The following is a 12,331-nucleotide window of genomic DNA, read 5'->3' as shown; positions in this document are numbered from 1 at the left end:
GATGTTGTATGCGACTGATGGATCACTAAGTTCTACCTTTGAAACTAATAGCAGTGTATGTTAATTAAATTTAATTAAAAAAATAAATTGAATTTAAATTTTAAAAGTTTTTAAACTTTATAATGTCTAATTTGTCTATTTTTTTGTTGTTGTTGCCTGTGCCTTTCGTATCATATCGAAAAAATCATTGCCAAATAAAGTGCCATGTTCTGTCTCCCCTTCTGATATTTCCTACCCATTTCTTCTCCCTTCCCTTCTATAAAGACTCCTAACACTGGGAAACGAACTAGGGGTGGTGGAAGGGGAGGAGGGTGGGGGGTGGGGGTGAATGGGTGTCGGGCACTGAGGGGGGCACTTGATGGGATGAGCACTGGGTGTTATTCTGTATGTTGGCAAATTGAACACCAATGAAAATTAATTTATTATTAAAAAAAATAAAGTGCCATGAAGCTTCAGTCCTGTGTTTTCTTCTGAGAGCTTTATGTTTTAGGTCTAACATTTAAATTTAAGTTCTTTGTTCAATTTAAGTTAATTTTAGTATATGGTGTTAGATAAGGATTTAGCTTCATTATTTTGCACAGGCATATCCAGTTCTGCCAAAGAGCCTGTGCATTCTTTATTAAATAGTCTGGGCATTCTTGTCAAAAACCATTTGACTGTATATGTAAGGGTTTACTTCTGGGCTCTCTATTCTATTCTGTGGGTCCATATGTGGTTTCTTTATGCCAGTTGCACACTCTTTTGATTTACCATAGCTTTGTGGTAGGTTTTGAAGTCAGAAGGTATAAGGTTTGTTCTTTTTCAAGATTGTTTTGGCTATTCAAGGTCTCTTGAGATACATATAAATTTTAGAGTAGGTTTTTCTATTTCTAGTAATAATATCATTGAGACTTTGGTAGGTATTGCATTGAATCTGTAGATCACTTTGGGTAATATTGACATTTGAACAATATTGGCTTCTAATCTAGGAACATGGAATGTGGTTTTTTTCATTCATTTTTGACTTCTTAATTTCTTTCAGTGATGTTTTGGAATTTTCATTGTATCTTACACCTCCTTGATTAAGTTAATTCCTAAGTAATTTATTCTTTTTGATGCTATTGTAAACAGAATTGTTTTTGTAATTTCCTTTTCAAAATGTTAATTTCTGTGTATAGAAATGCAAATTATTTTTGTGTGTTGACTTTATATCCTATTACATTGCTGAATTCATTTATTCTAACAACTTTTGTGGAATCTTTAAGGTGTTCTACATATATTCTCTGCAAACAAAGATAATCTTATTTCTTTTTGTTGCCTAATTGCTCTGGCTAGGTCTTCCAGTTCTGTGTTGAATAGACATTTGTGAAAACAAGGATCATTACCTTTCTTTTTTTGTCTTGTCTTCTCTTCCTCTCCCCCTCCCCTCCCCTCCCCTCCCCTCCCCTCCCCTCCCCTCCTCTCCTCTCCTCTCCTTTCTTTTTGATAGAGCCAGCCAGGGAGGGGGTGAGGGAGAGAGAAAATCTTAAGCAGACTGCTCACCCAGTATGGATCACAACACAGGGTTTGATCTCAGGAGGCAAAATCAAGAGTTGGACGCTTAACTGACCGAGACATGCAGACACCCTGTCCTTGTTTCTGATCTTAGAAGAAAAGTTTTCATTCTTTTGCCTTTGAGAATTATGTTTACTGTGGGTTTTTCCTATATGGCTTTTACTATGTGGGATTGATTTCCTTCTATTCCTTTCTTGTTAAGTGTTTTTATTATGAAAAAATGTTGAATTTGGTCAATGTGTTTTCTCCATCAATTCAGATGATCACAGGGGTTTTTTCCCTTCTATGGTGTATTGACTGATTTTTCTTTGCTGAGCCATCCTTGCATTCCAGGAGCTCTCACTTGGTCATACTATATAATCCTTTATATATGCGGCTGAATTTTGTCTGCTATTATTTTGAGGATTTTTGCATAAGTGTTTATGAAGCATATTAGTCTCTAGTTTTCTTCTGGTGTCTTTGGCTTTGGTATCAGGCTTATGTTGACCTTATAGAACGAGTTAGGAAGTGTTTCCCTTCTCTTCAATCATCATGGAAAAGTTTGAGAAAGATTAATATTGTTCTTTAAATGTCATCAGGTCCAGGGTTTTATTGGTTGGGCAAGTTTTTTTAGTTTTTTAAAACCTTTATTTATTCATGAGAGACACAGGCAGAAGGAGAAGCAGGCTCCCTGCAAGGAATCCCATGTAGCACTGGATCCCAGGATCCTGGGATCATGCCCTGAGCCAAAGGGAGATGCTCAACCATAAGCCACCCAGGTGTCCCTGTTGGGCAGCTTTTTACTACTGACTCAATTACCTTACTAATTATAGATCTATTCAAATTGTTTTCTTCATGGTTTCATGTTGGTAGGTTTTGTGTTTCTAGGAATTTATTTCATACAGGTTAGCCAATTTTTTTTGTTGTACAGTTGTTCCTGTTATTCTCTTATAATCCTTTTTATTTCTGTAAAATCAGTATTGTCCCCACTTTCATTTCTGATTATATCAACTTGAGTCTTCCCTTTGCCTTAGTCCACCTAGCTAAAAGTTTGACAATTTGGTTGATTTTTTCTTTCTTTCTTTTTTTTTAGTTTTTATTTATTTTATTTATTTTTTATGTATATACTTTATTTCTTTGTTTACTTTTTTTATTGGAGTTCAGTTTGCCAACATATAGCATAACACCCAGTGCTCATCCCACCAAGTGCCTCCCTCAGTGAGCATCACCCAGTCACCCCCACCCCACCCACCCACCTCCATTTCTACCACCCCTTGTTTGTTTCCCAGAGTTAGGAGTCTCTCATGTTCTGTCTCCCTCTCTGATATTTCCCACTCATTTTCTCTCCTTTACCCTTTATTCCCTTTCACTATTATATTCCCCAAATGAATGAGACAATATAATATTTGTCCTTCTCTGATTGACTTATTTCACTCAGCATAATACCCTCCAGTTCCATCCAGGTCGAAGCAAATGGTGGGTATTTGTTGTTTCTAATGGCTGAGTAATATTTGGTTGATTTTTTTCAAAGAACTAATTTTTCATTGTCTCTATTTTTCTTTTGTCTATTTCATTTATCTCTTTATTATTTCTTTCCTTCTGCTAGTTTGAGTTTAGTTTGTTGCTCTTTTTCAAGTTCCTAAGTTGTAAATTTAGGTTGTTGATTTGAGATCTTTCTTGTTTTTTAATGTGCTTCTACTTAGAGGTTTACCCCTTAACACTGTTTTCATTGTGTGGCATAAGTTTTAGTATGTTATGTCTTCATATTCATTCACAGCTAAATATTATCTAATTTCTCCTGTGATTTCTTCTTTTATCCACAGGTTGTTTAAAACTGCTGTTTAATTTCTACAATATTGTGAATTTTCCATTTTTTAAAAGATTTTACTTATTTATTCATGAGACACACATAGAGAGGCAGAGACACAGGCAGAGGGAGAAGCAGGTGCCCCTGGGGAGCCTGATGGGGGCTCAATCCTGGGAATCCAGGATCATGCCCTGGGCCGATGGCAAGCACTAAACTCCTGAGCCACCCAGGTGTCTCGAGTTTTCCTTTTTTTTTATGTTGTTATTTCCTACCTCCATCCCACTGTGGTTAGAGTATAAACTTTAATGTCTATTTCTTTAAATCTAGAGTCATAATTTCTTTCCTAGCATAGGACCTATCCCAGAGGAAAAATGTGCACTTGAGGAAAAATGTGCATGCATTTGTTGTTGGGTGGAGTGCTCTATATGTGTCAATTAGATCTAGTTGGTTTATTATGTTAAATTCTCTATGTCTTTACATTCTGTCTGGTGGTTTTGTGCTTTATGTGAGAGGAGTATTGAAATGTCCAACTATTATTTTTATTTATATTTATTTATTTTTTAATAAATAAAGTGCGAGGCTTGAACTCATGACTCTGAGATCAAGACCTGAGCTGAGATTGAGAGTCAGACGCTTAACCAGCTGAGCCATCCAGGCACCCCTAAGTCTCCAACTATTATTGTAGAATGATTTCTCTCTTTAACTCAGTTTTTGCTTCGTATACTCTAATGGTCTATCATTAGGGGCATTAATGTTTATAATTGTTTTATCTTGGTCTACTGAACTTTTTATTAATATATAATATCCCTCATTGGTCTTTTAACTTTTTAAATTTAAACTATATTTTGAGAAATAACAAGTGTTGGGGAGGATGTGGAGAAAAGGGAACCCTCATGCACCATTAGTAGGATTGTAAATTGGTGCAGCCACTGTGAAAAACAGTATGGAGATGGCACACTCCAGCTCTCACTACCACTCAGTTGATGGCAGGTGGCAGAGGAATACCAAGAACATTGTCTATCACTCACCTCTAGGGAAGGTGTGAGGATCCCATCTGGAAAGTGTTGTGATCATTGTTTGTAAACATTAAAGTGGCAAGTGGGAAATGTTATAAAATAATACAAGAGACCCAATTATCATAAAAGTGATAGACCTATACATCTATGATACTCAGGAAAGGTTCATTAGATTAGCTAGACTTTATGAAGTGGATTTGCATTTCTAACTGCAGTTGCCTAATTATTGGTTGAGATTTTACCATTTTGTATATTTGGCCTATATTTTTGTTTGGTCCTAGATAACTGATAATATAAATTCTAAGGCAATAAAAAACTTAGTTTTCTTATTTTATGGACATTCTTAATAATTATAGACATTATATAGAATAATTATAGACATTCTTGGAAAATTATACAAATTTAAAATTTTAAAATAATTTTGGACAAAAAATAATCAGTTTTAATTTTTCCACTTATCTGCCAACTGAGTAGTTTTGGAGAATAGAAAATTACAAACATTCTATGAATAGCCTCGACACAAACAGAATGCTATTTTGGATTTCTTTTTTTCTTATTTGAATTCAATTAGCATATAGTACATTATTAGTTTCAGAGGTAGAGTTCAGGGATTCATTGGTCTTCAATAATACCCAGTGCTTATTATATCCCATGCCCTCCTTAATGCCCATCACCCAGTTACCCCATATCCTCATCTCCTCCCCTCCAGTAACCCTCAGTTTGCTTCCTATGATTAAGAATCTCTTATAGTTTGTCTCTGTCTCGGATTTTGCCTTGTTTTATTTTCTCGGGTTTATTTCTTTTAGTAACCATTATCATGCTGTATGTATTGTTCTTTGATGTGCCTGTTGGAAATGCTCTCAGCCTAGCACACTCCTTTTATCCTTTATGTCTTTCACAGAAATGGTGTCACTATTTGGGTTGCTTCATTCTGCTGTTATAATTAGGCCCACTTTTGTGCACAAACTTGAGCACAGGGGTTGGATTTTGAGGGGAAGTGTGTCAGCTTGAATCCTTATCGAACTGAAGTGAAGGTGTATTGACTTTGAGCAGGTAGCCAGTAGTGCATGCTGACTCAGGCAGGAGGGCAGCTGGACTATGGATTTGGGACTCATAGGCTGATGGCATTGTGTGTGATGGGAAATAACTGCTTTTGCTCCTGGTCATGAATTCCTTTAACTTCTGTTTTTCCCAGAAACTATATAACCTTCTATTCTGAATGAAAGCTTTGCTGGATAGAGTATTCTTGGCTTCTGATTTTTTCCTTTTAGCACTTTGAATATATCATGCTACTGTGTTCTGGCTTGCAAAGTTTCTGCTGAAAGATCCACAGATAGGGATTTCCCCTGTATGTAACTGCTTTCCTTTCTCTTGCTGTTTTTAAAATTCTCTCTTTATCATTACTTTTGGCCATCTTATTCGTTTATTGGTGCAGACCTCTTTGGGTTGGTTTTGTTTGGGGCTCTCTGTGCCTCTTGGATGTGGATTTCTCTTTCCTTTCCCAGATTCAGGAAGTTTTCAGCTATTCTTCAAAGAATCTTCTACCCCCTTTTCTCTCTCTTCTCCATCTAGGATCCCTGCCATGTGACTGTTACTTGACAGTATTGCAGAGTTCCCTGGGTCCATTCTCAGTTTGCGTATATTTTCCCCTATCATCTGCTTAGCTTCATTACTTTCCATTACTGTGTCCTCCAGGTTGCTAAGCCATTCTTCCTTTTGTTTGCTATCTATTCCAGGTGGTCTATTTTAAATCTCATTTACTGAGTTTACTATCTCTAATTTGTTTGTTTGTTTGTTTGTTTGTTTAGGTCTCCTATCTCTTTGTGGAGGGTCTCAAGGATGTCCTGCACTCCTTTCTCAATTCTAGCAAGTATCTTTACGAGCATTACTTTAAATTCACTATCAGACATAATACTTATCTCCATTTTGTTTAGGTCTCTTGGTATGATTTTGTTCTGCTCTTTCATTTGGAACATAGTCCTCTGGCTTCTCATTTTGTCTATTACTATGTTGGTTTCTCTGCATTAGGAAAGTCAGCTTTGTCTCCCACACTTGAAAGTAATGGCTCTATGAAGAGGTCGTGTAATGCTGCACAGTGCAATGTCTCCTTTTCACCAGAAAATGGTGCCTCAAGGGTGTGTGTTGTTAAGGGGTGTTCTACTGTTTCCCTGCAGTCTGGTCTGCAGTGGCTCTCTGCCTGTTGTAGGCAGAGTCTAGTCCCTGTGGTGTTAGTGGGCCAGTCCAGGGCTGCCTTGGGCTTATGATGAATCAGACCAGGTGTTTACCAGAGATGAATTAGTACCAGACTGCAGGGTGCTCTCCCTGTGTTGTCCCCTGAGAAGCTTTTATTGGTGGGGCCTACAGTCAAACCAGCTGCCTGCCCCAGCCCACTGCTGGGGTCACAGTCAGACTGGTGTGTGGTCATCTTCCCCACTCCCTGGGGAAGAACTCACTTTGGAGTGGGGCTGCCCCTTGTCTGGACTGCTTGCACACTGCCAGGCTTGCACTGCTTTGATGGGATCTTGCCAAGAGCATATCGGAGGGGGTGGATTTGCTTTGCTGTGGCCTCTTGTCTACAAGAGAGTCTGTTCTGCCTGTCTTTGGGTGGTTTTCTGGGTTATTTATGCTGATGTGGGTGTTCTCTAGGTGGCCACACCACAGGAGGTAAGCCCAGGGTCCTCCCACTCCTCAGAATGCCATTTTAAGGTAAAAATCTTCTTTCATAACTGATCAACCAGAGGATCTCTCAAATCTGAGAGATCTTAGGACTTCTGACAGAGCTGTACCTTGGATGCCTTAATAATCTCAGTCACTCCTGAGATTAATAGTGCAGTGATGCCCTGCCATGTCATTCATCTCTTCAAGTCCAAATCCCAGAGTGACCCAGCTGAGCGTAGGAATATGGTTTTTCCTACATTCATTGTTCTTTTTTCTTCTTTTAAGATTTTATTTGACAGGGAACAAGAGAGCACAAGAAGGGGGAGCAGCAGAGGGAGAGGGAGAAGCAGGCTCCCCACTGAGCAGGGGGCCTGATTTGGGGCTCAGTCATGGAATCGTGACCTGAGCTGAAGGTAGATGCTTAACTGGCTGAGCCACCAAGGTGCCTTTCATTGTCCTTTTTGTAAACAAATCTTTGAGAATGGCTTGTAACTCTAAGTGTGTAGGACTTTTCTCTTTTTTTTCATTTTTACTTTTTCTCTTTCCCCAACTGTCCCTTTTTCTTTCTTTCTTTCTTTCTTTGGGTGTTCACCTATTAGCTCCTAGTGGTCCTGAGTAGCCCCTGTTTGAGTGTTGACTGCCCTTTCTTGGTCATCCCAGTCAGCCTCAGATGGGCTGGGGTCAGCATCCTGATTTTCCAGCAGTGGTTTTGAGAAGGAAACACTTAGTGTGCTAATGGGCACTGGCATTTAGAAGTGCGCAAACACATCAACTGGGAGATTTGTGATCTTAAGTCAGTTGATAAACCTCCTTGGGTATCTTGAGGAATAATAATGAAGTGCTGCTTCCCCTTGATGAAGATCCTGTCCTGGGAAGATTCTGCTCAAGCTCTTCTAAACTTTCCAGTCGGCATTTTTCTGAGTTCTCTGCATTGTCCAGTTTTAGTAAGAGTCCTGCTACGTCAGTTCAGCCACAGAGTCCTCACCCTCAGGATCTGGTCAGGTTCCTTTTAATTTTCTAGCATCCCCCAGGTGATTTCTGGTCACCCTGGCCTGCCTCCAGCAAGAATCCTATGGGGTCCATTTTGCTCTGTCAAGGACAGGCTGGGATCGTATACATGCTTCTCATGTCCCCTTCTTACCAGAACTCTTGGTGACTTGGAGCTTTGTATGATCTCCCCCCATGCTCCAGATCTGGACTTTGACCTCTGTCATAGCAGCTTTGAGTGACAGAGGGCTTGGTAGTCAGGCTGGAGACTGGAATGTGGGATGAGTAGGGGGGCAGGGAGACCACAAGCAGACACAGAAAGGTTTAGTGGTTGGAAGACATGGCAGAGAAGCACACGTTTGTCCTGCAAATGCTTTCACATCTTCTTCTAGTCCAATACAATCCTGCAGGAATGTATGTCTTAGGGAGACATGCCTCCTCCTCCCTCAAGGGGGAGTGGTCTGGCTTCCAGTGAAGGGTTGATGCTACTGTCTCTGCCCATATTTGGACTGTGGGTGCACACAAGACCCCCTGTGTGCACACCTGAGGGATTGAGGGGCGGAAGAGTGCAGTATGTCTGTTTGGTTGTAACTGTGTGCCTGAAGGCACAAGGGCTTCTGTCTGTGTCTGTTTTTAGCATGGCATGGTCCTAAGGACATGTGCATATGTCACCACCTATAAGTCTGGACCTTTGTTGTCCAGTATGATAACCACAAGCCACATAAACTATTTGAATTTAAATTTAATTGAAATTAAACAAAATTTAAAATTTAGCTCCTCAGTCACATCAGCCACATTTCAGAGCTCTCAATCCATATATCATGGTGGCTACTGTATTGGACAGCACAGATCTAGAACATTTCCATTATCACAGAGACTTCTATAGACAGCCTTGCTCCAGCATATGTTTGTGCACCCACATATTTATATGTGTCCTAGTTCATGAATGCATCCTAGTCCATGAAATCATCCCAATGATGAATTTTCCTGAACATCTCTAGTGACAAATATGTTATTAATGGGCACCTCCAGATACTGGGAGAGATGCTCACTACCCTGAGCTGTAATCTTCCATCTCTACCAGCTCACACTAGTTCTTCTGTCAGGGTGCGCACAATCTTTATCCTATGATAGTCCTTGAGTTATTTGACAGCAATATCTTGTCTTGTCCAAATTATCTCAACCAGAAGTTCACTTCCACACTCCTTGCCAATCTGATTGTCTCTTCTGGTGGGTCATATTTGTAAAGATGCCTTTGCTTCTCGCTCCCAAATATATGGACCCATCAGACTCCCTTAAGAGTGTGGTCTGGGGGGATCTGCCACTGGATCCGCAGATGGTTTACTGAGCTCCTGCTGAGACTCACGTCACCGTCATGTCCCACTACCTGTGCCCCTTCCCCCAACACGTGTCTGTTCATAAAGAATGTAGCTGATGATGCCAAGTCTGAAGATTTACCATGGGAATCTGGTCGTTATCGTCCTATAGTTGATGTGTATGTTCCAGTTGATTTCTACACACGCTACCCAAGAGGACTTGCTTATGTGTTCAATTTGAGGATGTCCATGATGCTGCAGATGCTTTACATAATTTGGACAGAAAATAGATTTGTGGACATGAAATTAACATACAGTTTGCACAGAGGCATTGGAAGACTCCAAATCAAATGAAAGCCAAGGAAGGGAAGAATGTGTACAGTTCTCCATGCTATGATGATTATGACAGATACAGACATTCTAGGAGCTGAAGTTATGAAAAAGGTCAAGAAGCTGGTCCTTTGACTACAACTATAGAAGATCTTACAGTCCTAGAAAAGTAGACTGGCTGGAAGACCACAGTGCAGCAAAAGCCATTCCGACAATGATAGCCAAGTAAGCAAGAAGAAAAATTAAGATAATGCTGCAGTGAGAAAGGAAGGCACTACATAGAGTATGCGCTAAGTTTAGAACCCAGGGAAAAGACCTGGAAACTATTGTACTATTCTCTCAAAAATTTGGCACAGTTAACTGCTACATCCAGTTCAACTAACAAAATCCTGTATACCACAGAGAAGAATAAGGAAAACCAAACTGGCAAACATCCATCTTTTATTTAAGACCAAACTGCAGCTGGAATGCAGTTCTGCTTCCTACACTTCAAGGAAGATCTGACAAAGCGGAGAAAGAACCAAAGAAGGGCAGTTGAAGAGACCAAAGGGTGGGTGGAAGGTGCTGCAGTATGAATACTGTATGAATATTTTAACTCTGGTCTGAAAAGAAAAAAGAATGTTACTGAAACTATATGGAATAATTGAACTCTTTTCAAGTTTGAAAGTAAGCATTTTAGGACAAATAAAAGGAAATTCAACTTTGTACTTGTAGAAACTAATTCCTAAATCTGAATAAGTTTATATTGATTCATGGGTAACAGGTCCATAATAAATGATTGGAAACTAGAATGTCTGACTCTCGAGGAAGACAGCCATAGTCTCTCACAGTGCCTCTGTTGGTATGTCTCAGACTGAATTGGGTGAGAAAACATATGGTCCGATATAAACTTTCTCTTGGTTATCTCTTAAAGTCAGTTCCATTTTAGCTATTGGCAAATCTTGCCATTGTTCATTTCAGTGCCAGTGTTTTTCTGCTTAATGGTTTGCTTTGTTGGCATCTAAGTTTATTGACTTGTATGCCATGTGCAGTTTACATCTTCCTTACACTCTCTTTCCCAGGTAAATTCCAATTCTGATACTTGACATCTAGCTAAGAGAGTCCATCTCTTCTCACCTCTGTCCTAAGTAAGTATATTCAGCAAACATTTATTTACAGAGCCCTTATTATGGGCAAAATTGTATTGGGTAATTGGGGAGAAAAACAGAAAATTCATTTATTTAATGTCTAGTGAGCACAATTTAGTGAATCATTACAGTATGGCCTCATTGTTTCGAGGTGTAACATAACTATTTTACACCATTTGTATCTTAATGTAAAACCCAGAATACTATCAAAGATAATTTTGTGGTTATCTGCCATTTAAAAGTATACATTATGGGCAGCCTGGGTGGCTCAGTGGTTTAGCGCTGCCTTCAGCTGAGGGCGTGATCCTGGAGTCCTGGGATTGAGTCCCATGTCTGGCTCCCGGCATGGAGCCTGCTTCTCTCTCTGCCTGTGTCTCTGCCTCTCTCTGTGTGTCTCATGAACACATAAAATCTTTTAAAAAATAAAAATAAAAGTATGCAGTATTTCTGTTTGCATCCCATTAATACAAATAATGAAAATTTAATGTTTTAATATGTAATAAACAGATTTATTGTGCAGTGACTGCAATATACTAGAGTTATATTAAATTGTTAACTCTGCCTCCTCAAACACATATTAGGAAATAATCCCCAAAATAAGTATTTAACTTTGCATTAGATATAAAGGAGACTCTGGGTGCTACAATTAGATTATTTTGAGGCAGATAGCTGTTATCCCAACTAATTTAGTATGTTCTGTAATTGAGAAAATGTTCACCAGATTATACTTTTTAGTGATTTACATGTACATTTTGTAGGGGACATGTTCTGTGTATGGTGAATAAATAACTTTTATAGTATCACAAAAAAAGAGTGTGGTCTGATTGGGCTATCAGTATTTGTACTCATTAGTAGTTGATGATATGAACAAGTTTTGCTAAATTTTTTGATGGTTTCCAAAGGCCAGAATTCAAAGTTAAAAATTTGTAAAATTCTCTTGTTAGAAGAAAAATAAGTGCTTTTCTGTTAGAAAAATTCCATATTGCTCAAGTTTTCTCCTCCTGATTAAAAAGGACTGGAACAAATATACATATGTCTGCTTCTAATGAAGTTAAAAGGAATAAAGCGATGCTATCAAAGCTTATGGAAAGTCATGGCTAAAATCTGAAAATAAAACCATAAAACTTGTTATCTTCTCTTGCCAGAGGGAATTTTGAGTTCAGGAATAAATGGGGCTCAGACCATGTTGGGGAGAGTTTCACTGTCTTTAAGTCATCTTTGAAGACCAGAGTTTCTAATGATCCAGTCTTCTTCACAAGAATTCATACTGACTTATAGAACTGTGAATCCACACTGATTGTAGAACTGTATCATCCTGGTGTCTCCAGTTCCAGTCCAGCACCACCACAGAGTACATTATAACCTTTCTCCTTTACATTTTCTATAGTTTCTTTCTCCAACAGAGAGAACCTGGCTGGCATTATCCACAATGTTTACTTCTTTCTTAATTCTAGAATTTACATATGGTGTGGGATACACAACCCCCATTCCTTTTTGATTTTAATGATTTTTGAGGATTTGAAAACCAAACACACTTATAAACGTAAGGACAATTAAAAGGTATACCTAGGTGTTCCT

At 38.9% G+C, this 12,331-nt stretch overlaps 1 long non-coding RNA gene and 1 pseudogene across 21 annotated transcripts in view; both read left to right on the top strand.

Moving 5' to 3' along the window:
* The window catches only part of LOC112644877 (uncharacterized), a 60,674-nt gene that overhangs the window by 23,828 nt on the left and 24,515 nt on the right, over positions 1-12,331 (top strand). For 16 of the 21 annotated variants that reach the window (XR_007401291.1, XR_007401339.1, XR_007401332.1 and 13 more), the window contains one exon: positions 10,688-10,753. The exons of the other annotated variants lie outside the window; for them this stretch is intronic. This is a non-coding gene — a long non-coding RNA (uncharacterized LOC112644877). The remainder of the gene's footprint in view (positions 1-10,687; positions 10,754-12,331) is intronic. 21 annotated transcript variants of the gene reach the window in all.
* Positions 5,015-10,676, top strand: LOC112644876 (serine/arginine-rich splicing factor 10-like; annotated as a pseudogene).

This window comes from Canis lupus, chromosome 1 (genome assembly GCF_003254725.2).
Source record: "Canis lupus dingo isolate Sandy chromosome 1, ASM325472v2, whole genome shotgun sequence".
In the NCBI taxonomy this organism is placed as follows: domain Eukaryota; kingdom Metazoa; phylum Chordata; class Mammalia; order Carnivora; family Canidae; genus Canis; species Canis lupus.
This window is presented reverse-complemented; position numbering and strand designations above follow the sequence as displayed.